The 24,940-nt window shown below is 36.4% G+C and overlaps 1 protein-coding gene across 1 annotated transcript in view; it reads left to right on the forward strand.

Moving 5' to 3' along the window:
* Positions 1-19,606, forward strand: part of LOC131677443 (allatostatin-A receptor-like) — a 288,093-nt gene extending 268,487 nt beyond the window's left edge. Inside the window, exon 6 of the mRNA XM_058957276.1 lies at positions 19,315-19,606. The gene's annotated coding sequence lies outside the window, so the exon portion shown is untranslated. The remainder of the gene's footprint in view (positions 1-19,314) is intronic.
* Positions 19,607-24,940: the final 5,334 nt, after the last annotated feature.

Consider the following 24,940-nt stretch of genomic DNA (forward strand, 5'->3'; position numbering starts at 1 on the left):
TCCTCACGACCAAAACAAATCTTCCAATCCCCTGGTCTCATAACTGTAATTCCGATGCGCAGCATAGTCAGCACACTTATTGCAGCAAGAGCAGAGCGGTGGCCTATCCGAGCCCTACGTTATTTACACACAAATCTTCAACAAAAATTACTACACCTATCTGCAAAAACAAAACTGTTCACAAACGCGAAACTATATAAAAATTAAAAAAAAATTAATGTGAACGGTACAAAACAGCGATGAGCATAATTTTACGTAAACAAATCCACTCTACGGAGTGTATAGTCAAAAATAGGTGTATTTCCACCCAGTGTTAAATTGTACCCTGACGGGTTACCCGTGGAAAATGTACTGTGGATCAAGAGCCAGTTTGCGAATCTAAGAACAATAGTTTAGGATTTTGTGAACTATTTCATGAGCACGGATGGTGAATCGTTGCGAATCCTTAATTTTTGAATAAAATTACTAGTCAATGTATGGTTTAAGCATAATGCTCATATTGTTGTGTAGTGGTTCACTTACAAAAAAAACGATTTTAATGTAGACTGTTGGGTTGAAGCGCCTTCTTCTACCCACCATCATCCAATGTTTGTTCGTTGAAAGTATTGCGAATTAAGCTTTAGATAATAAGTTAGTGGCTAGATATGTTCCGAGCAGCCATTTGGAGTAGTTTTGACGTTTCGCTTTGTTAGTGTAAGTGAAATTTGCGGTTTCAAATCGCTGCCCCAAAACTGCACTGGAATTGCAGTGCAAATCAATGGAAAAGAGCTGCCATATGATTTTGTTAAAAAATCTGTATTGTGTCTCAATGAAAAATCTGTATTCGTCTGTATTCAATGTAAATGGGAAGTTTTATAATTTGAAAAGTAAGAATTTCAAACTTTAGTGTAAAAATAATATTCCGGCATAAAACCATAAATGAGAATATCAAAAACTATTTCGAAATGAGATCATTATAACTACCTGCATGATAATGATTTGCTTTAAAATGGTAGCTGCACAAACTGTTGAAGGAATGATCACAGAAGAAGTGGTTTACGATTAGATTTTATAAAATCTGTATAATCTTATGAAAATCTGTATTCTGTATCAGATCTGCATTTCTCGACAAACATATGATTACGGCTTAAAAGCCAACTGTCAAAATTCTCGTCGAAAGTAAATTCCGGACAAACCGTTATTCACCAGTCGTAGATGTTGGTAGTAAACAAAAGAGAAAAGTTTTCTCTTTCATTAACTGCTGTGAACTGTGTTTAGCCAGTAACAGTTAGTCCGGAATTTACTTTCAAAGAGAATTTTGACAGTTGGCTTTTAAGACGTAATCATATGTTTGTCGAGATTTGTGCTTAAAAATCTGTACAATTCCGATAAATCTGTTTAAATGGCAGCTCTATAGTGGCGGTGTTTTGACAGCACTTCTACAAGTTTGGTAAATTTGCGGTATGAAAGCTCAACCCACGAACCGCCAACCAACAATGCCAATCAAGCCAATTTATTCTGATTACCAAAGAGAATAGTGAAAGAGACGCAGAGTGAAAATCAGTCAAAACGGCAACACTCCCTTTACGATGATTTCAACACTAGAATTTGGCAACCGTTTCCAAAGGCAGCACTTTAAATGACTCCTATTATATTTTGAAAACAAACCTTTTGTCGATCGTTGGATTTGTTTATCAAACGATGTGCATTTTGAAATAAAGAGATGAAATAATTCTAAAGCTTGTTTTTACTCATACATAGACTCTAGAATGCACCTTACAATCACGATTGCACTAAATTCTGACGAAAATTCAAATTTCTTTTTTGATAGATTTACAATACTTATCTCCTCCAACTCAGGCATGAGTAATGTTTATTTACATTGCACGATTGGTCTGCTCAATAAGGTATTTTTGGCTTCACACTATTCGTCTCTTTCCCTATTCTCTTTGCTGATTACTAATTTATAATGAACATCTGAAAGCAAAATCGCATGCACACAACACCGATTGTATCCATTTCGTTGCGAAAGTGATACCAATACTAACAGATTCAACATTCAACAATCGCTATCGGATGTTTGATCAACTAAATGAAGTACATACTTTTGATAATGGCAAATGGAACACTGGGTATATTTAAATACGAAATATGAGGGAAAATTGCACGAGCTCTTCTCTGTTTTTCGTGGTATTTGTTTGGCTATGCTAATTGAATTGTGATTCCTCAATCAGTACACCATCCTGTGGGGCTGTTTTTCCGGAACAACATTGGAATATATGCTTTAATGATGGGATAGAATTGATTCCATCATAATTTGCAATTTAATATGATAAGTTATTGTTTGCTCAAGCTCTAGCGAATGGACTGCCAAGTGAAAAGGGGTTGAACATTCAGTCAAGGTCAGGATTTAAAGATGGCAGTAACACCAAAGCTTCAATTTGATGAAGTGGTACTGTTTCACTTAGCGACCGACGTTGTTAGGATCAATTTGCATATCGATTTAAAAATAATTAATTCATGGAAACGTTTGCAATGTTTGCGTTGGATGAAGCGAAATAATTTGGATGCTTATTATTAGTATACAACAACAACAATAAATCGTTTTCTATGCAGTCTACCTACACAAAATAAACAACTTCCCATTTCCGTGAAAACATCTTGATTCAAAGCATGCGCGCTGACAAATGCTCAAACTACAAATTCAATTCCATTGATGTTTTCAATCTTCTCCGAATAAATCATTCATTCATGCTTCGGTTCTGTCTTTGTAACGTCATATACCAACATTGTCTGTGCATCTCAGGAGACTCAGACTCACCGGAATAATTTTGTAAACTACCTACATATTCACTGGATGAGCTGAAGCTAACCTCAAAAGGCAATAAATCATAAAAGTATGTAAACAAATTCCGCAGGTTCGGTGATTTACTGTCTTTAGTTTCGCCTCCAGGCAGCCAGCAACCGTCCTTCCTATGGGTAAATGCATTTTTCAGCAACTAAGCACTCAACAGCGTGAGTTCTTTTTTCGTCTTTCTACTGAGGTTAAACATTTCGCTGTAGTATTTAAAAGAAAATAGCTTTTCCAAGTATAAACTGGCTGCAACGTTTTTTTATGTACCGGGAAGACTGCGCGAAATATAAACGAAGTATCACAGAGTATAGCGCGAAGCTGAATCATGTTTAGTTTATATTACAGACAGTGGGGTGTTTTGCCTTTAGGTACCGACAGAAAACTTCAAAAAATGTCTCAAAATCTTGTAACACGAGTTTCCATCATAGATCAACGGAGGATTCTCGTTCGTCGATTTTGAAACATCCTTCCGAAAGCAACGCGAAATTTAAAAAAAAAATCCTAGCCTATCTCAAACAGAGATGCTACTATGGAGCATCCGAAAAAAAAAAAATTATTGTGAAATTGTAAATTTTGCCCACTAAATATGTTCTGTCTCACCCTTCGTTAAGGGGGTCTTTTACTCGCGAGGCCTAAAATTGAGCACTTTTTTGGGAAGAAATTGTAAAGTATGTATTCAATGGATTTAGGAACATTTTTTTTATTTTGAAGATACATGTTTTGACTTTTCAATTTTGCTTTTGAAGACGAAAAGAAAAATCTCTCGTGACTTTGAAACTTCATTGATGACATTGATGTTGAAACTGTATGAGTCCCGCTTAAGTAAAGTTGTGGCAAATTGGGAAATCTGTAATCAGAAAACTCATATTTTTTATAATCATAGTCACGTTGGCTATGTTTAGACGAGAGGGATTTCTTTTATTTTATAATTTGTAAAAATTATGTAACGATTTGTAAAAATTTCCAATATTTATGTTATTTTGGCATATTACACTGATAGAATATATTCGTAAATCGCTATGCATTAGTTTCGTACAGATAATTTTCATAAAATATACGAATTTTTCGTACATATTATGAATCGTTCGTAGTTCTATTGAAACACATTTATTTTTTATTACGAGTTTTTTGTGAAACCCACGAAACGACTTTCGTTGGCTTATTACGAAGCAGCTTCGTTCGGCAAACGAATTGTTCGCTGCTATATACGAGTATCTTTATAATATTTACGAGCACCATTCGTCGAACCGTCAACGTCAACAGAGCTTCAATATGGAGTCATTGTTGCTATACGCCAGATAATTGTTGATGTTCACGACGGTCTCGGTCTGACTATTTAGTAGCCGTATCCGTGTCCGCCGGTTTCAGGAAGATTTTCTAAACCTCTTCCACTTCTAGTTGATCCAGAATACGAAGAAGTACGGATTCAGCTGAGCCATCGCTCGATGGTTTTTCATGAATAATTTTGAGTTTTTCTCTGCCGGAGCAATGTAAAAGAATATGCTATTAAATACGAAAACTTCTCTTAGATGAACGAAATAAATTCGTGCGACCAACGAGATTGTTCGTAATATACACACACGTTTATTAAAATAAACAAAACATTTCGTTTCATTCACGAAAAATAATGTCGTTATCAACGATTACATTAGTGCAATGTAAACTAAATAAGTAAAATTTACGAAAACTTTCGTTCATCAAGCGGCCATGTCTTCGTACCACAATTAAATCGATTTGGCCACATCGATTTTTTTAAATCAAAAAAAATCTACGTTGTCAAACATCGATCCCAAAAGATCGACTGAAAACAATAAGAGGATAATAAATACGAACAGTTTTCTAAGATGAACGAAATGAATTCGTGCGACCAACGAAGTCGTTCGTAATATACACAAACATTTATTGAAATAAACGAATGATTTCATTTCATTCACGAAAAATAATGTCGTTATCAACGATAACATTCGTGCCATGTACACTGGATAAGTAACAGTTAAGAAAATTTTTGTTCATCAAGTGTCCATTTCTTCACACCACAATCTTTCTAGTCCTTAATAATGATGAGCAAGTTAAAATAGAATCGAAATTGCCAGATCGATCTTTTTAATTAATAAAAAATCGGTGCTGTCAAACATTGATCCTAAAAGATCGAATGCGACAAGCGAAACCGTTTGTAATATACATAAACGATTATTGAAATACACGAAACATTTCGTTTCGTTCACGAAAAATAATGTTGTTATCAACGATTACATTCGTGCAATGTAAACTAAATAAGTAAAATTCACCAAAATTTTCGTTCATCAAGCGGCCATTTCTTCGTACCACAGTAAAATCGATTTGGCCACATTGATTTTTTTAAATAAAAAAAATCGATGTAGTCAAACATCGATCCCAAATGTTCGACTGAAAACAATAAGAGACTAATAATACGAAAACTTTTCTAATATGTACAAAATGAATTCGTGCGACCAACGAAATCGTTTGTAATTTACACAACCGTTTATTAAAATAAACGAATCATTTCGTTTCATTCCCGAATAATAATGCCGTTTTCAACAAGAGCATTCATGTAATGTACACTGAATATGTAATATTTACGAAAACTTTCGTTCATCAAGCGGCCATTACTTCACACCACAATCTTTTTAGTCATCAATAGAAGGGAGCAAGTTGAATTAAAATCGATTTTGCCAGATCGATCCTTCTAGTTAGTTGGAAAATCGTTGTTGTCAAACATCGATCCTAAAATATCGATTGAAAAAATAATATGTTAATGAATACGAAAACTTTCGTAAGATGAACGAAATGAAATCGTGCGACCAACGAAATCGTTCATCATATACATAAACATTTATTGAAATACACGAAACATTTCGTTTCGTTCACGAAAAATAATGTCGTTATCAACGATTACATTCGTGCAATGTAAACTAAATAAGTAAAATTTACGAAAACTTTCGTTCATCAAGCGGCCATGTCTTCGTACAATAAAATCGATTTGGCCGCATCGATTTTTTTTAAATAAAAAAAATCTATGTTGTCAAACATCGATTCCAAAAGATCGACTGAAAACAATAAGAGGATAATAAATACGAACACTTTTCTAAGTTAAACGAAATGAATTCGTGCGACCAACGAAATCGTATGTAATATACACACACGTCTATTAAAATGAACAAAATATTTCGTTTCATTCACGAAAAATAATGTTATTATCAACGATAACATTCGTGCAGTATACATTAAACGTGTAAAATTTACGAAAGATTTCGTTAGCCAAGCGGCCATTCTTCTTCATGAAATGAACGAAACCTACTATTTAGAATGCACGAAAATACTTCGTTGCAGAAAACGACGAATGAATTCGTGCATTTTATGATCGATTTCATTATATTTAAGAATTTATATTATCAGTGTAGGGGCCATAAAAATGAAACGAAATGACATTTTGCAAATCCCTCTCGATCAAACATAGCGGTATGTTTTCTGAACAATTGGAGAAAAAATTATTGAAATCGTACCAGTACAGTAATGTTTCGATTATATCACTATGCGTTTATATCAATACTCGTTTATATCACCCTCGATTATATCACGGTTTTGTCTCGATTATATCACGCTTTTTGAAAAACAGAAAAGGCACACTACATTTTGATCCAGTCAAGCCACATGTTGTGTCCTGGCACTTTTAATATTTTTTACAATTAACTTGCTTATTTACATGTAGGGTAATGAGCCTATTAGTGGGTTACGGACTATTTCGTTAAGGGTTTATATATGATGAGGTCGGTCACAAAGTCGAACTATTTATTCTTTTATCTTAAAGTATAAATTCTTAAGAAAGTATCTTAATTTTTTATAGAGGTCTAAGCAGTAAAAGCAAGGTTATAGCACTTTTCATCCTATTCCTTAACGTGGGCGGAGGGCATGGCGTAAAACTTTAAACGTGAAAAATCTCGAAATCATGTTTTACCAAAAACGTTGTTGTAATCACTACACTAGGATTGCCGAAATATCTTTCGACTGATTCCAATTTTCGTTTTAAATTCTTCGTAACTCATTTGCCGTGTCCTAAAGCGGGTGCCTGATGTACCGGATAAAAAAATGACTTCTTTTTTATTCGCTTAATTGTAGGAAAATCTAACAAAATAATGAGAAAAATAAAATACACAAGATATGGTAGGTATGCCGAGATATGCATTTTCTCTTGAATTGATGTGAATACTGTTTCTTTTGGAAGGACAACATCAAGAATTGGAGATGTGACTATTTTTATGAATGTTGATACAACGAGGAATGAATCGTAGTCTCTTCGAATACATGGATTTTAATAGCCAAGATATTTGCCAAAAACTTTAACGTGCCAGATTTCTTCAAGTTTAGTTTTGAGTAGATCAAAAATTTTAAGAAAAAGTACGGGATACGTAAAGTGAAGTTGTGTGGGAAAAAATTATCCGCTGATGCCATACCATTTGACCCAATGCGTTGAACAAAAATGGCAGACGCTGCTCTAACCAACTCACACAAATAGGTAGTGTGTTAACAGAAACATGGCAAAAATAGGCTGATTACCCTACTATGATTAATTCTTTTTGATTATCTTTAACTTTTATGACTTTTTAATGATAGAAATACATGGGTTAATGCTTAAATGTAATATTTTGTTTTGTTTTGAATATATCACGTTTCAAATATATCACGCTAAAATACAGAACGACCGTGATATAATCGAAACATTACTGTACTTCTTTGAAAAGTCTTACTTGACCGTTTAAAAAACCCTATTTTCAGGTTGAAAGATAAAGTACGGTATATAACTCGATAGTAGTACCTTACTAGTTAATCTGCTATAATCACGAAAATGTTCTTGGCTTTGCACACTTTGCTCTCCCTGTTGAATTCGGGCCTGTTTTACCGCGACACCCACTTTGCGTTCAGAACGAGTTATACGCTCACTGTCAAATCGCATAGCACATCTTTCAGCTTCAGTCCCCAAGGTAATTCTCATCACCTCCATAGCTTGTAAGATCGATTAAAATCCTTGGTTGAAGGCACTTACTGCCAAATAAGTCACAACATTTACCACCTGCCTGCCAGAATTTGTGCATTAATTGATGTTTTGGGTGTGAGCTCATAAGCATCTTTCTAATAAATCATTAGATGATAGACTTTCGTAGAACCTGACAAGTTCGAATGTTTCTAAAGTTCTTTTCACTTCAACCTGACGCCACTTGCACCAACTGTCCTCGCCGGGTGAACACTATGAGTGTTGGGGATTTTCGTTCGATGACGAGCAGTGTTCGAAAAATCCCAGATTGCATTTCGCATATGTTCTATAGAATTTGAGTTTCTCCGAATCGCCAGCCCATAAAATGTTGTTAGCTGGCCGATTGATTTGTCCGTCAACTTTCCCTTTCCTTTCCCACCGATACCTTTTCTTTATTTAGTTTTCGTAGTCTCGTTCTCATACGCTTCTCAATATGTCCAACGCATTCTTTCTTTCGTACGATAATCTCGTCCCCCCGGTGAATTTATTAAACAATGATTTTTCCGTAGACAAGCGTCATCGTGGTGCGCCGCGCTTAGTATTTCAGAAATGGCCGGAGATGGGTAAAATTCGGTTCCCATAAACAAGGCAAACAATATGATTTTCACCAAATCCTTTCTGTGACGTATTCTCAAATACACATTGATTGATATCAAACAAAGAAAAAACAATCGATTTTTTGAGACCATGGGAGTAGAAGACCCCCTTAAGGGAGTGTTGCCGTTTTGACTAATTTTCACTAGTTGTCTCTATCTCACACACTATTCTCTCTGCGAAACCCAATGCAGTAACGACATGGTGTACGAGAGCGAGAGTTAAGGGTTGATAGAATGAATCATGAGTTGCAGCGATAGAAATGCACAGTAGAGTGGCTCGCAGTTGTATGGGAAAACTTCAAAATGCTTTAAACTAGCGGGCACAGCACTTTTTGAGTTCCTTTTGTGGTCCCAAATGCCTGTACAAAATTTGGTAGGGATTGGTTGCTTCCCCGGTTTGTGCATTGCGTTCAAAGTTTGTATGGGATTTTATATGGGGCAATTAATTATTTTGCATTTACGTTAATAAAGATCGCTATTTCACTGATTATGAAAAGACAGCTTTATCAAACTATAGTTCAAACCTTGGTTAATAGCTTTGTCGAAGACCGTAACTAGTTACGAGTTTTCAAAAAATAGTTATAACGATTTTAAAACTTATGGTAAAATACAAATGCAGAAATTGATTACTTTTTCCAACACCTCCGGTGCACCACCGACATCGACATTAAAAACTTGAATAAATGAGAATATATTCATCGCTGAGACTTGGTACCTTTGAATGAAATGTTCAGAATGAATTGCTGAATATCATAGACGTAGTCAGAAAATGAAAAGAAGAAGGGGGTCTCCCCAGTCCCTGTTTAGATTGTTTTGTATAAGACAAAGAATCATTACGTCCTTGTAAATGTCGCCTTTCTTAATATTTTGATAGACCCAAATATGAATCATACTACAATCTTTGTTGTGGGAAATAACATTTACAATATTTAGAATTTACACCTACAAATTTATGTGTTGTTTTTGCTTGTGGCAAAAACTAACTCAGGTCTGGAAATCGCGTTGGGATCTAACCTGAAGTATATTTCTGGTTCGCCAACATCACCTCTGTTTTGCGTGAACCTAACTCAATTTCATAAAAAACGCTTGTTTGAAATAACTATCCTGGTTTCGTTCCTAGATTCTCAAACTAAAACGCCAAAAGAAATAATTCCGAGACTTCAAGGAAAAAAAATATGTAAAACTTATAAACCGCTACCATTTTAATTGAGATAACAGTAGAGCCCTTAAATAGTAGCACTCAAAACACGTAAGATTAATTTTTAATTCGGCTGTTTAAACCTGCGTTGAAGATGTGCTCCTTATGTTATACTAAACTATCTAAACAGGGAACTGGGGAGTACACAAGCCACACCCCCTCTTGTTTTCATTTTCTGACTACGTCTATGTTATTCAGCAATTCATTTTGAACGAATATATGAATATATTTTCATTTATTCTAGTTTAAAGTATCGGTGTCGTGGTGTACTGACAGTGTTGGAAGAAATAATTAATTTCTGCATTTGGATTGAACCATAAGTTTTAAAATCGTTATAACTTTTTTTTAAACTCGTTGCTAGTTACCGTCTTTGACAAAGTTGTTAACCAAGGTTTGAATTATCGTTTTATAAAGCTGGTTTTTCATATTGAATGAAATAGCGATCTTTATTAACGTAAATGCAAAATAATTGATTTCCCCATATAAAATCCCATACAAACTTTAAACGCAGTGCGCAAACCCGGGAAGCAACCGACAGTTCCCAAACTTTGCACAGGCAGTTGGGACCACAAAAGGAACTCAAAAAGTGCTGTGCTGAAAAATGTCATTTTCGTGCCGCTCTAATGCACAGTCGAGCCGACTGGATTGGAACAAAAGGAGGACTAAAATCAAAACTATGTCGAATTCGTTCCAATAAGATAGTTATGTTACTAAATAAATGAAATACAAGAAAATGGCTTTCAAAAGCGAGCCACTTCCACTTATATTGGGATTTCCGAAAATCGAACCAACATCTCCTCAGACATAAAATCTTCCGGTAGAAGCCTTTCCATTAGGTTTCTGTCAGGCTGGAGCCTAGTAAAATGCAAGAAGAATTTTGAAGGGATCCATACCAAAACTATAACAAAATCTTTCGGACATAATTATTGCCAAAGTCGAACAAAACTCTGACAAGAGTCGAACATCTATCTATATATATAAAAGTTTGTATGTATATGATTTATAGACTCCCAAACGGCTTAACCGATTTCCGTAAAAATTTGCACACAGTAGGTATTTGGTATGGGGCGTGTTTGTGTGCTATTAGTTGGAGATTATCTGCCCGCCAGATGGCGTTTTGGAACAAATTATGTTTTCCTCCTATTTCGCAGAGTGTCGCAGCAACGCGCGATGGGTATTAGCTAGTATAATATAAACATTCCTGAATCCTTGTTGCATTCTTGCTAAAACCGGGCACTACCGCTTTGCTGCCAGAAATCTGGCAAAAGCGCGCAAATTGTATCTAAAACCAATTTTGCTTACTGTGTAGAAAATCCGACATATTTTGTTTATATTACCAACCAAAATACTAGAATTCTTGAAGTTCTTAATTAATTTGAAATAAGATGTCATAGGTTCACGAATTGTTAGGCTTGGTGATTTGCATTCGTTGCCCAAAATGATTTTCATGTATATTTCTCGAGGAAAAAACACCAATAATTTACCGATTACACATTTCACACAACAAGAAAACCAAACAAATTTTAGGAAGGAAGAGAGTCGGTTACTAAAAACAACGGCTTCCAGCTAATTTTTTAATAATAATGGAATACGCTTCTTCTTTTTGTTGTTCTAGCTGCATTGACGGCGTTCATAACACACGTAACGAAACACGCTTTTCTCTTGAAACTATTTCGTTTCGTTGTTCGTGGTACTAGTATGGAGAAAGCATACTAGCGCCACCATCATATATCATGGTACATATATGAAACAAACACTATCTGTCAAGTTGCCCGGGTTGCAAGCGACCTTGATACAGAAGAATGAACTTTGTTTGCAATCGACGAGTTTCTAGTTGAGCCATTAACATGCAGCCACATTATGCTCAGTAGGACACTGTGTAAAATTATCTCTGATATCTACGATTACGTTTGAAATTTGCAAATAATGACGCGCAACTATTATATGATTCAAGTTTAATTTGCTAAGAAAAGTCAACGGTGTCCGGTTTACCCCCAGCTGCTCATACCTCACAAAGGAAGGTAAGACATCCCATCAGATGAACCTTGCTCGCTGTGCGAGTTTGTAATCAAACTCATCTCATTACCCGCAATTCGATGCCGCATGCTTAAAACGAACTCACTGCAATAGTGCAAGCACAATAATTCTGTTCAACTTGCAAAAGCATTCCTGCAACTTTTACGCACAGCTTTTCTCTGGCTACGCTGGTGCGGCTGCCGTAGTACATACACTAATCCGAAAAAGCCGTCTGTTTTTTTTATTTACATGAGATATCATGCTTGTTTAATTACACCCTGGCAAATAGCAGGTGAAGCTGATTTTCTCATTAAAGAAACTATTTTTAAAGTGATAAACTTTGATATTTGCCATTGAAAAAACGAACCAAACTGGCAGCTACATTTCGTTCAGTTTTGGATGAAATCAGAACAGCCAACAAAGGATAGCTTCATTCACTAGAATGGGAACTAAATGTTCCATTTTTCAGCTCGCGGATGCACTTTGTAATCGTCTTACTGCCACACTCACTGCTCGCAGGTGCACATCGGGACTCTTCCCTTGCTCGAGCGTGTAATGGAGTGGAGTTGCAAATGACATTTATCGAATTGGGAAAGCTGCTCGACGCAAATATGTACATACAGCAGGGCTGGGTTCCAGGGATACAACTTACAACTAGAAAAACCTACCGACGTTGAATCTTCGAACAAAGTTTCGTCATCTCAATCGTTTGTTTACCATTTATCTGTCAGTGTCCTTCCAATTGAACACGAAACCTGTCAAATTCGAGAAAAATTTCTTCGAATCCTTCGAGAACGAGGATGTCGGGTCTGTATTCCCGAGATTCGGCGTCTTTAGTAAAACTCAAAGAAAGAGTACAATGCAGACTCCATTTTGGACCGTTTGAATTCATTTTCAGCTATCAAAAACGGATCCAACCGAGCAACCATCTATCCTGATAACAATGGACATGTTGTCATGCAATGCACAGTGGGCAAAAAGCGACCCCCAAAGGCATTTAATTAGTCGCCACATGATTCCTATCACAATTTATATAACAAAAGTTGCGGAATCCAATTAGAAATGTTGGGGCTTACGTTGCCAAAAATACTGTTTTTCTCTTACTCCGAGTTTGTCTATCTGCAATATGACATGATGAATTTCACGGAAACGTAGCGTCACCAGGGAAACAATAGAATCCAAAGCGACCATTTGCGGAACAGATTTAAACCCTGGGACAAGGACATACGGCAGAGGAAATGTTTGCTAGATGCAATATGTACGAATTGGATTTCTCATTAGAGTGGAATAATGTTATTGTAGAATTGAAAATGAGTTTTAGTAGGAAATGAATGCAACATGTGCCATCGGTATTCACCAGGAATTTCATCTAATTCATTAAGCTCCGATTTTAACGTACATTTTTAATGCTGTTGGGAGAAAGCAAAGCAAGTTATACTAGGAATCCCGCATGATTCAATGTGCCTTACGAACATAAGTAAGGCACATTGAGTCATGCAGACGCAATAATCTGGTCCTTTCATGAGATAGAATAAAGACGGATTGTTTCGCATTACCGACATGAATGAAGTCATATAATATTTAATTAAACGGCGCCAATGTTCTCACTTTTACCATACTTACATACTACTTAACGCGGACTGGATCGAAGGAGTAGTACATCGTCGAAATTGTTACATTGTTCCCATTTATGCCATATTATTCTCAGAACAGCGCTTGGATATCATCAGTGGAAAAGAGGAAATGAGCTATGAAGTTTGATGCCAATCCTTGAATCGTTCTCTACTCTACAGTTTTGTTCAATGAGTGATAAAAAGGCTGCTTAACTTAGGCACCAGTACGACGGTGGATTTGTTCTCAGTCGGCATATTTGAGCACTCTTGGGGCTTGGCATACATTCCCGTTTGTATAATCGAGAATGGAAATCATTTTGTTCACGTTTCAATAGAAGTGCGTTCCAAAATGGGTGACTTTCTTTCGAGAAATGGTTTGGTTTCTTGTTATAAAATTCTAAATTAAAAATCATGTTATGCTAGTAAGTATAAGAGTTTTGCATTTTTGAACTGTAGTAAACTTGAAAACAGTTCAAAAGTATTGGTGAGCTATGTCAGAGACTTGATCCAGGCAGGCATGGCAAAAGCACCGAACGGTGCTGCACGGTGGGCACTTCTACCAATAAACACGCCACTAAGAGCATTGAAGTTGGCACGCCGTACCGGCGCTCAACAGCAGACACCGGTCGCCGATACCAAGGCACCGGTGTCGGTGCCAGCGCATGATATTTAACCACCGTGCTCGTTGCTTCGGCAAAGCACCGACCCGAGTGTTTCTGACTTCGGTAGGCACCGTAACCGAGGTGCATCTCACATCGGCAGGCACCGCAACCGAGGTGTTTCTGGCATCGGCTGGCACCGTACCGAGTGTTTTTAAGTTCGTAAAACACGGCAGCTTATATTTCGGTAGCGATTATCGCCGCGCTATTGCTGTCGCTTGGTAAGTGGCTCAAAGCAATTTGGTGCGTTCATATGCATGAACGAGCTTGGTACTTTGTGAAGAATCTGCAATGCATTATACAGTAAGGAAGGATTAAGTAGGTATGCAAGTAGGAATTATAATAGGATAAATGAATGGATTCAAAAATGGCATTGGTACTGGAGTCGAATTGTACGTCTTAGCCAACTCTTACATCAAACAACCTCAGGCCGAGTATTACGTCTGAAGACCATAACTGACCTTTATTCAGTATCAAAATTAAAAAGATTTTTCTGCACTTCGAAATTTAAATATAGTCCGGTCATTTGTATGCTTTAAAAATAAGAGAAAATTCTCTTCTAAAAACTAAAAAATTTAATATTGAGACTATCTATTTAACGATTAATAGCGATTGGATTGTAAACTCCACATTTGTATTACTAAAAGTATCATTGAAAGACTAAAGTGTCAAAGTTTTCCGAATCTTAGTACTAGATAGCTCAGTTTGAAAATTTTATTCAGGTATGGAAATACATATGCGCCTAAATTAAATTGAAAAGCAAATTGGAAAGCGTGATAGAAAAAAATGTTGATTTTAAATATTTTTATTCGGTCAACGCCTTTCATATGTTTTGCATAATTTTAAGACTTTTGACTCCAAATTGTTAGAATTATTATTACCGCCAAATTTACATTAGCAGAGGAAGTCAGAAGTGTTGCAAGTTCCCAGTTTGACGGTTGTATTTTTTTTATTTGTCTCGAAATGCTCAAAATAATGTCCCGTCATTATAAAATTAATAAAAATATGATTTCTGAAAATGTAGTATAAGTCAAGGTCGTTAAGTATCCTGTAAAGTATTCAGCTTTAGTCATAATTTCAAAAAGAAATTATGTTTCCAGCCATCAGTCTGGAAAGTGAATATGTCACTGATTGAGAAAACATATTAAAAAATTCAAAGGTGTGATTTGTCTTTTCAGTTGCTTTTCATTTATTTAATATATTGTTAACGGGTTCATGATATATTTCAGTTTTGTATAGCTATTTGTGCATGAATTCTCAAACAAACTTAAGGTGTATTTAATGCATTACAGGTCGCGTTATCCGGGAAATCATTTGTCTGTTATTCGATTTTCTGGTGTAAGTCAATTAATTTTTCAACTACTAAAAAAGTAAAGTAAATTAAAGAGCTGTTCGTTGTTGTTGTGGTGTTACATGCTTTAGCTAACTTCTCAACGTTCAAGTGAGAGGAGTCTCCTCCTGTGCGTAGTGCTTACACAAAGCATAGCTTCATTGACCAATATTGTACTGGATGGTCTGGTGGTCAATATGCTTTTAGTTTACACAAACTTTCCAACTCATGTTTGCCATCTCCGACGGACTATAAAAAGTTATGTCGATGATAGATGCCCGACCATATCAGCAAACATCATCGCATATCCTTACATCGATCACTGTTTCCAGTACAGTTATACTCTCTATGATTGGTAAGTCTACTTACCCACTATACTATGCAAGAATTGACATCTCCTTAGAGAGTCAAAAAAAAATTATGCATCTAAAATGCATGCAGAAATTAAATTTTGCCGAGCAAATTGTAAAAACCCATTTGAAGCTGGCTTTTGTATACCTTAAAGCAGAATAGATATAAAAAGGACAAGGTATCGGATCAATTATTAAAAATGCAGAATATAGCAAGACAAAAATCTAGTCTTCAGAATGTGGTTTGGGTGATCACTTACCATCTTGTCAACTAAATTTGTCTTTGTTTTATTGAGTTTACATGCGGAATGATGAATATAGCTTATATAGTATAACTATCGAAGAACTGATAAGGACTAGGACACTAGCTAGCGATATTTATGATAACGTAAATTTTTCTAAATTAATTCTCTATAAGTCTATAAGTACAGCGAACCAAACGGCACGTCAACACACGGACGCCGTTGGATGTGCCAGAAAAGTAATGAAGTCCGGCCAAAATTCATTTCAATGCATTGTGCTGTGTTAAAAGTTTTGTAATGGCACTGGTAATGACGTATAAAGCGGAAATAAATCGTATGGGCGCGCCTTGATTGTGCCCTAACGCCTTTACATACAATAACGTGTTTCAAGTAATTTTGAAAATTGAAGTTCTCTGCAGTAGGTAACTTGCTACAAATGATATGAACAATTCCAGTTCCATTAAGGGACCATTAATAAATTACGTAACGCAAAAATTGCCCAAAATTGACTCCCCCCTCCCCCTATGTAACAAATTGTCACAAATTTCTCCATCCCCCCCTCCCCTGTTACGTAACAAATTCCAAGAAAAAATTTTTTTCTTCGATGAAAACATGTTACGTAACGATGTAGTTAACACCCCCTCCCCCCTATGTCCCAACTTGTCGTACCCCTCCCCCCCTAAATGCGTTACGTAATTTATGAATGGTCCCTTAGAGTAAAGCAAAGCCTCTCTCCCTTTTAACTTACCAGGCCGAGGTGCTTGGAATGAATATAAAATATTTGAGAAACATGATCATACATGACCTTGTTTTAGCGAAGGGCCACAATTTTATATGAGGTTAGCTCCTCTGAAAATACGTTTTATTACCGCAATGATAAAACTAGTACTGTAATTTGACATTCTAATTGAAATTAATTATTTTTTCAAAACAACCTGGTAACCCATTCACTTTCCCAGAATAATCGACTTACAGGTAATAGCATCACCGGATAAACTGATTTTTTCAGTGTCTCCATTTTGTCAGCCTAAAAAGCACTATGAGGCAGTTCATCACTATTTTAGCTAAATATTGTAATAGAGTTAGCGACACGAAATGACTCAATACTTTATTATTACGACCAGCAATAGATAGAATATATAAAAATTGGTACCAAAGTTTCGTATAATAAAAATTATCCAAATGCTGTGAAATACTTGTGATTGATTGATCGAAAATTCGAAACATGTGCCCAATTCTAACGCCATAATAAGATTGAGTTGTATAGAAATACCAATTAAATGGCGCCAATAGGAATAGATTCAAATTGAGCTAAGCACCATATGTGCGTTATCCGTATAGATTGGGATCATAAAAAAAATAAAAAACATGTTTATCGATGGCAAAGTTCCTATCTTTTGCTTTCAATTAGATATACATTTGCAAGAAGATAAAGAAATAGAATTTTCATTGACTAGTATTTCCAAGACGCAAAATTAAAAAAAAATCCGCTATCCGCGATCTATACTTGCATCGACTTTGGATATTTTATAATTACATATCTAACTAAAAATCAAACTGCCGTGATCAGAGTTACAAATAATCGAAGCTTTATTTTGACGGCTGAAAATGAACCTGATGCGACTCGCGGTGAATAGAAAAAATATTCATTCAAATATCCATGTTATTCATTCAGTCGAACATCGAACAATATATTCATTTCACTAATTATCAAGGAAAATGTTTTCAAATGCCGGTAAAGCATATGAAACAACAATCATCATCGCTTACATTATGTCAAGGCCTACTTTGATGTGTTTGATTCGTTGCTACATGGTCGTTTCGTGTAATAATCGGAGATGAATGAAAATATGCATGGATGAATGGGTGTTTTGTTCGTTTGACGTTTTCAGCTGCGTCACTGAATATTGAAAATGAATGTGGCTGAATATGATCAATTTTCATTCAATGAGTTTGAATATTTTTAACTCTGGCCGTGATTATAGAAGTATATTTTCTGTTCTCTTTTATTCCGTCGCACCGAAAAATCTTTTTTTCTTTCTTTTTGTGCATATGCTAGCGGACTTAAACATTCTCGCTTTGATACGGGTGCAAAGTCAAAGAGTTTCCGAGGTGTTATCCGAAGTTGAAAGCGCTCGGCTCCGGTGCTTCAGAAATTTCAAAGCACCCGGCCCGAGTGTTTTCCGAAGCATCCAAGCACCGGATCGAAAATGTAACACCGCCACCGACACAGGTGCTTCGTTTATCGTGCATCGGTGCTTCGTATCGAGCACTGGCTTGGGGTGCTCATTTCAATACACTCGGTTGTGGTGTTAAAATGCAGCACGCGGTGCCGTGGCGTGTTTGGACATGCCTGGATCCAGGTGAAGTAGAATACCTTTCAAGATATTAATTATAATATAGCCGTTTTTTCGTCGCGGAGTTTTCAATAAAATCAGTGTATTAAACATGATTTTTAGATGCTTCGATGAAATCTCTTGGTTACGCCAGTTAAGCCCGATATCATCACGCTTAACTTCTAAACCAGCTTTACCGGTGCGTTAAACCTGTCTCAAAAGTCAAGCATGGGCGAAGAAATTGACGCTTATTTTATCAATCAGTATAAGGACTGATAGCTTCATCCTCGCTTTATTTTTAAAACACACTGTTATGCAGGGAAAAAATATCAGCATCTGAACTGTCACAATCCAATGTGCGCTCCCGTAATTTATATTATCTTGACGTACTGTGTTAAAGTTGCCCAGTAAAGCTCAGCCGGAAATGAACTGGAATTCTGGCTGGTTCCAGTTCGTATTCCGGCTCCAGTGACACAACCGATTCTAACTAGAATCGGTTGTGTCACTGGAGCCGGTGTACGAACTGAAACCAGCCAGGATTCCAGTTCATTTCCGGCTGAACTTTACTGGGTGGTACAGCCGAACAGCTCTCCAACCACACGGCATCGTTCGCTGTATAAAAACCGCATCATTCTGATCGGCGAACTAATATCGGTAATGCAGATGTACTATTTGCTCAGAGCGTAGTTAAGATCGCCAAACGGTGGTCTATCCTTACAAAAACTTAGTGGACATTTAAGAAATCTTCAGCGAAACTCGCACATGCAGGAAAATTTGTTTCATTTCTCATTTATTAATTAATTTATTTATTAAAATAATTCGTCCGCCAAAAAAGTCTTAATGAATAGCAATGCGACGATTCACCAAACTCGAACAAATCCTCGACCGTGCAGAAAGTTCGCATACATGCTGTTATCGGCTCGTTAAATCCAAACTTACGGTGGAATCTGGGTTCTAGTAAGCTAGATGAGCGTAGAGAACGTTGCGAGGCATAAAAATAAAGAAGGGATATGATTTTTGGGAGTTAACTTCAGCGTTTAGCAGCTTTGCTATACAAATACTACTTACTGATGCTTCCTGTGTTGTTCCAGTGTGTCAAGACCGATCAGGCGACATCGAGCAGAATATGGTGGAAGGTCGAGAGGATTTCGCCAGAGAAGATCAAGTAGTGAAAGTCGGACAAATCTTTTCTGCACCCGTTCAATCCGTAAGCTCCATGTAAGCTGATGAGCACTCCAAATCAACGGAGCATTTTCAAGTAGTACGCGAACCAGCGAACAATAAATATAACGTCTTTCTGGAAATGAAGCCGAGTGGTCGAGTTGCGTTCGAAATTAAAGCCTTTACTTATCGATTTGGTAGTCGTAACGTATCGGACTAAACATGCGGTGAAAAGTTATAACTTGGCATTTTGCAATACAAATAATTAACCAGTTTCAGTCGTATACAGATCGGACTACGAGGTACAATTACAAATCATAGCATAGCATAGCAAAGCATAGCAAAAACGACCGCACTCATCATGGGTGGCTGATACAGTGAAATCTTTTTATATGATAGTATAGTTTACTGCACACCTGGCCATGTCCTTACGATCGCAAAAGGGAAGGAAATGTTAGTTGAATACCTACTTAAGAAGAAGGAACCCACGCAATCTCCATAATACCTACGGATGTTCGATTTTGTTAGTAGAGAAGGAAAATGGGATGTAGGTTTAGAGTGATTTTATATATTCAACAAAATGGATAATTATAATTATTATAAATCGGATTGATCTCACCAGACTTATTTAAGTGATGACACCACCGACAGACTACTTTCTCCAAACATACCTCTTAGTTGGGTCACCACAGCAATGAAAAATTTAAGGGTTGTGTACAAGACACGACCACGATGACATTAAAAATGCAGCCAGTTTTATGAGCAAGCAATATTATCCGTGGCCAAATTAAAATCTTAATGTCATCGACTGTTTCAGAACTCCACACAGGCATGCTTTTCTTCACTAGAGATAATTGTTGAATTTTTAAATTAAAATTGATAGTCTGTAGTTTGACAAATTCAAGTTTTAAAAAAGTTTTATTCAAATCCCCGAAATGTGAACATAAATTAATGATGCTCACAAACAAAACCTTACATCTCGTGTGTTTTTTGAAAAGGGCCAATAAGCATACTGTCAAAATTCACTTTAAGAGGAAATTCTGGACAAACCATTAATCGCCGATTATGAAATACAGCAACAGACGAAAAAGAAAACTTTTCTCTTTCATAAAATGTTAACATCCATTCACGACGAGTTACGGTTTGTCCGGAATTTTCTCCCAAAGTGAATTTTGACAGCATGCTTATTGGCCCTTCTCAAAAAACCCGCGTGACATCTACCTTTAAATACCTTCTATCAAATAAATGTTTGCAAGCACGATAGAAAAATAACTGGTCATAAATCAAATTATTCGTAAACGAAGAAAGTTTAACATATGCATCTTTATATATTCGGTGGTTTAATTAACATTAACTCTGAAATGTTCTATATGTGGGGTCCATTGATGGAATCCTGAAAAGGACTATTTGTGGGATGCACAAACACGCGTGCTATGGAATGAAAAGTACTAAACTAACTAAGGGCATTTGGTTTAACAAAAATAACATGCAGAATGGAACAATTAGTCAGCTGCAAAAAAGGTTTGCCATCTTTTCTAACCGCACGCTACTTACATCAGATAAATATTTCGAAATGAAAACATTTCTCTTCAGCATCTAATATGAAATACTGATAGCTTGAAACGTGACATTGGCTTTTATCACTTTCGCACTGATGATGGAAGGACTTCCTTCATGCAGAATAACGAAAAAAATATTTGCGGATTTTTCACATCCTCCAATTTCTATAATATTGCAGATTTTTGTATTGTTTCGGAAGGATAATATTAAACAAATCACTGATTGTTGTAAATTTCAGGTTGTCAATGTACGCACAAACAAAACGTAACGAATATAAACGGCGAAATTAGGTTATCGCAGTCATTGTCAGGAATTTTTCAAATTTGTTCATCTTTGTTACAAAAAAATAACATGCGAAATGGAACAATCAGTCAGCCGCAACTACGGTTTGCCGTCTGTTCCAGCCGCGCGCTACTTACATCGGATAAATAATTAAAATTGGAAAGAAACAAACAACCTTCCCCTTCAGCAGATAATTTGAAATACTGATAGTTTGAAACGTGACATCGGCTTTTATCACTTTCGCATTGTTGATAGAAGGACTGCCTTCATGCAGAATAACGAAAAAAATATTTGCGGATTCTTTTTAGTACGGCTTTCGCTAGTTAGCAGTGTTGCCACATCCTCCAATTTTCTGAAACATTGCAGAATTTTGGATTATGTTTCCGAAAGATTATATTTAATAAATCACAGGTTTTCACCAATTTCAGCCTGGAAATGTACTTTAAGTAGCTTAAATTTAATTGGAACAAATGACAGATTGTTGCAAATTTCAGATTGTCGATATACGCGCAAGCTACAAATAACGAATATAAACTGCGCAATTGGATTATCGCTGTCAATGATTGGAAATATTCTAATTTGTTCTTTATTGTTATAACCTTTAAAAGGACTTTCAATTTAACAATAATAACATGCAGAATGGAACAATTATTCAGCTTTAACTGAGGTTTGCCAACTCTTCCAGCCGCGCGCTATTTACATCGGATCACCCCCAGCGGTAGCAGTGATCAAATGCAGCACTCATCGCAGCGCATTGTCAACATGCATGACTGCTACTGCTGTTCAGAGTTAAAAATATTCAAATTCATTGAATGAAAATTGATCATATTCAGCCGCATTCATTTTCAATATTCAGTGACGCAGCTGAAAACGTCAAACGAACAAACCGGCCATTCATCCATGCAGATTTTCATTCGTCTCCGATTATTACACGAAGCGACCGTGCAGTAACGAATCAAATGCATCAAAGTAGGCCGAGGCACAATCTAAGCGATGATGATTGTTGTTTCATATGCTTTACCGGCATTTGAAATCCTTTTCCTAGATAATTAGTGAAATGAAAATATTGTACGATATTCAACTGAATGAATAAGGATGGATATTTGAGTGAATATTTTTTCTATTCACCGCGAGTCGCATCAGGTTCATTTTCAGCCGTCAAAAAAGAGCTTCGATTATTTTTAACTCTGCTGCTGTTCTTTACGGCCCGACGTTCGAAGGGAGAATGAAGTCGCTCAAGGAATGAAATTCTTTAAATAGTCGAGGATGACGTCATTCATAGAAGCCAGAAGCGTAGTGTGCTGGGTGCTCCAATATGTCGTACGAGTCGCTATAGGCACGATGTTACTTGTCTGGCAAAACAGCAACAACTGATTCAAACAGTCACGCGGCACATTTATTTATAACTTTTCGAGCTTTTTACTTTTTTTACTTTATTTTTATTTACGTGACTTTAAAAGTATTTTTTCATTCGTCACGCACTTTTCGTGCTCGTTTGAATCACTAAGCTGCTCCCTATCGACGGCGCTGCCGGGGATAGTTTGACTGATGTATGGGAATTTTCACGTTTTCGAAATCTGTTCATTTTTGCTTGTTTTTCAATAGCGTGCTATTGAAATACAAAAACACTATAGCAATAAAACATAATTTCAGTTAATTCCGAATTGTTTGGTGATAACCAGACGGAAATCCGTTCATAAATAAGAAAGTTATTAGCGTTCAAAATAGTGACGCAAAAACGTGACATCGTTTGATTTTAGATTTTAGAATGACACCCTGCCCCAGATAGTGCAGTAAGACATTTTCAATGTCAAAAACTTGAGATGTAGTTGACGAAGAACGTGAGGTGAGGAGCCGGGTGACGATTCTGACTGCAAATCAGCAACAAACCGATACCGATGCTGACGTTTTCACTAAACTGACTGATTTTCACTATTTTGCACACTCGCACAAGAAAGCTTCACAGTTTTGAACAACTTATTTCTTCAGTACAAAAAGTCTAAACTTGCAGTATCAAGAATTATTTTTCAATCGGTGAAAAAACGCAACACATTAGGAATTTGCATCTAACTTTGCTCAAAGCCTACTTCAATCTTTTCACGAGGTACAATTACAAATCATCGATGTAAACTAGTTTGCATCCTACACCAAGAGGCGAAGCAGTATCGTCGAAGAATAATACAAACAGTAGGGGTACTATGTTACCGCCTTGAGGGACTCCAGATTTGCTCGTAAAGTAAGACGAAACAAAAGACCCAAGCTGCACACGTAGGACGTCATCGATGTTAGATCACCCATTCGGCATATCATATATAGTATTTTCTAATTTGTTGTTGGTGCTAATTGTGGCTACTAGGTTGTGTTTTTTTCTTTGCCCATAAGATCAGACACATAAAATCAAATTTTGTATCCAGAATTGTGCCGCTCAAACAGTTGTGGAACAATGACAACAAAAGGGAAAAACCTGTTTGAATCCGCCTAGTGCTGCGATTGTGCCTTTCTCATTTATTCAAACAATGATCCATTAGCTTTGTTATGTTCAATATAGTTGTGGAAAAATCTCTTACTACAGCCACTTGTTCAAGTGCACCATTCCGATCGGTCAATTATTTTTCCACCAACTATTTGGCATAATTTAAATCGTGATGCTCTAATAAATCGACTGATATTCTTCTTTTAGAGTTTTGAAAAGGTTTTGTATGGATAAACCGGTGGCGAAGCTGAACACATTTTTTTCTACGTATACTACCAGCATCAATCTGTACCATATGCCAACCATTGAATCAAACGTTGAAAAACCATTTTCAATATGGTTCGTTCAACTATAGATTAACCATTACCTAGTATAATATCGAACATAACCAGTGTCGTTTTTCCATGTACGACCTTACAAACAACGGGTCTTTAAGAACATTCACCATACCAAAATGTGCTGTTTTCTATATACATTTTGACAACATACCATTCAAGAACCATACAGATTACGGTGGCATGCATATTTGAGGTCTAGCGATGGATAAAATATTAGCTGGAGAAAAAAATCTCTTCCCCTTCAATATTTCAATTCTATCGATTGATGAAGTTTTATCACGCTATCTTCTGAAGAGAGCTTCGTTGACGCTAAGTGGACTAACGCTTTATCCAATTGAGCTATCGCCGTAATATTGTAAAGCAAGGATTTTTGATCATACTAATCTACAGATTTTTGGAGCAGCGTAAACAGATGTTCGCATAACAAAGGCCACCAAATCAGTATAACCTCTGGCGCAAAAGTACAATGAGTATACGAATCTTCAATATAGGATACACGGAAGGTGTTGGAAATGGTTACTAAATGAGTATGGTAGTATAATAGTTGAACTATAATAGTGAAATGTACTAGTAGTATTCCCAATATGGTGAGTATTATATGAATAGTTAGGGAATGGTTCCGAAGATTTCTGGAATGGTATTTATTTATACGGGTACTAAGTGTTTATTTTCTTTGGTTTTTTGAACCTTATGTCACCGATGAACCGATATAACAGTGGCGTTCGAAAAGTGTCCCATACAAAATAACGATTGTTTTGAAATGAACCGATCACTACTGTCAAACTAGGACAGATCGCTCCGCCATGTTTGAATCTGGGCAGGCTTCTCGAGAAGTATATTGATATTACAGAAGGTGTGCAATTCCCTCATCTGTGTATGTAGTGGTAATATGCATCAAAATAG

This window comes from Topomyia yanbarensis, chromosome 1 (assembly GCF_030247195.1).
Source record: "Topomyia yanbarensis strain Yona2022 chromosome 1, ASM3024719v1, whole genome shotgun sequence".
Lineage (NCBI taxonomy): Eukaryota > Metazoa > Arthropoda > Insecta > Diptera > Culicidae > Topomyia > Topomyia yanbarensis.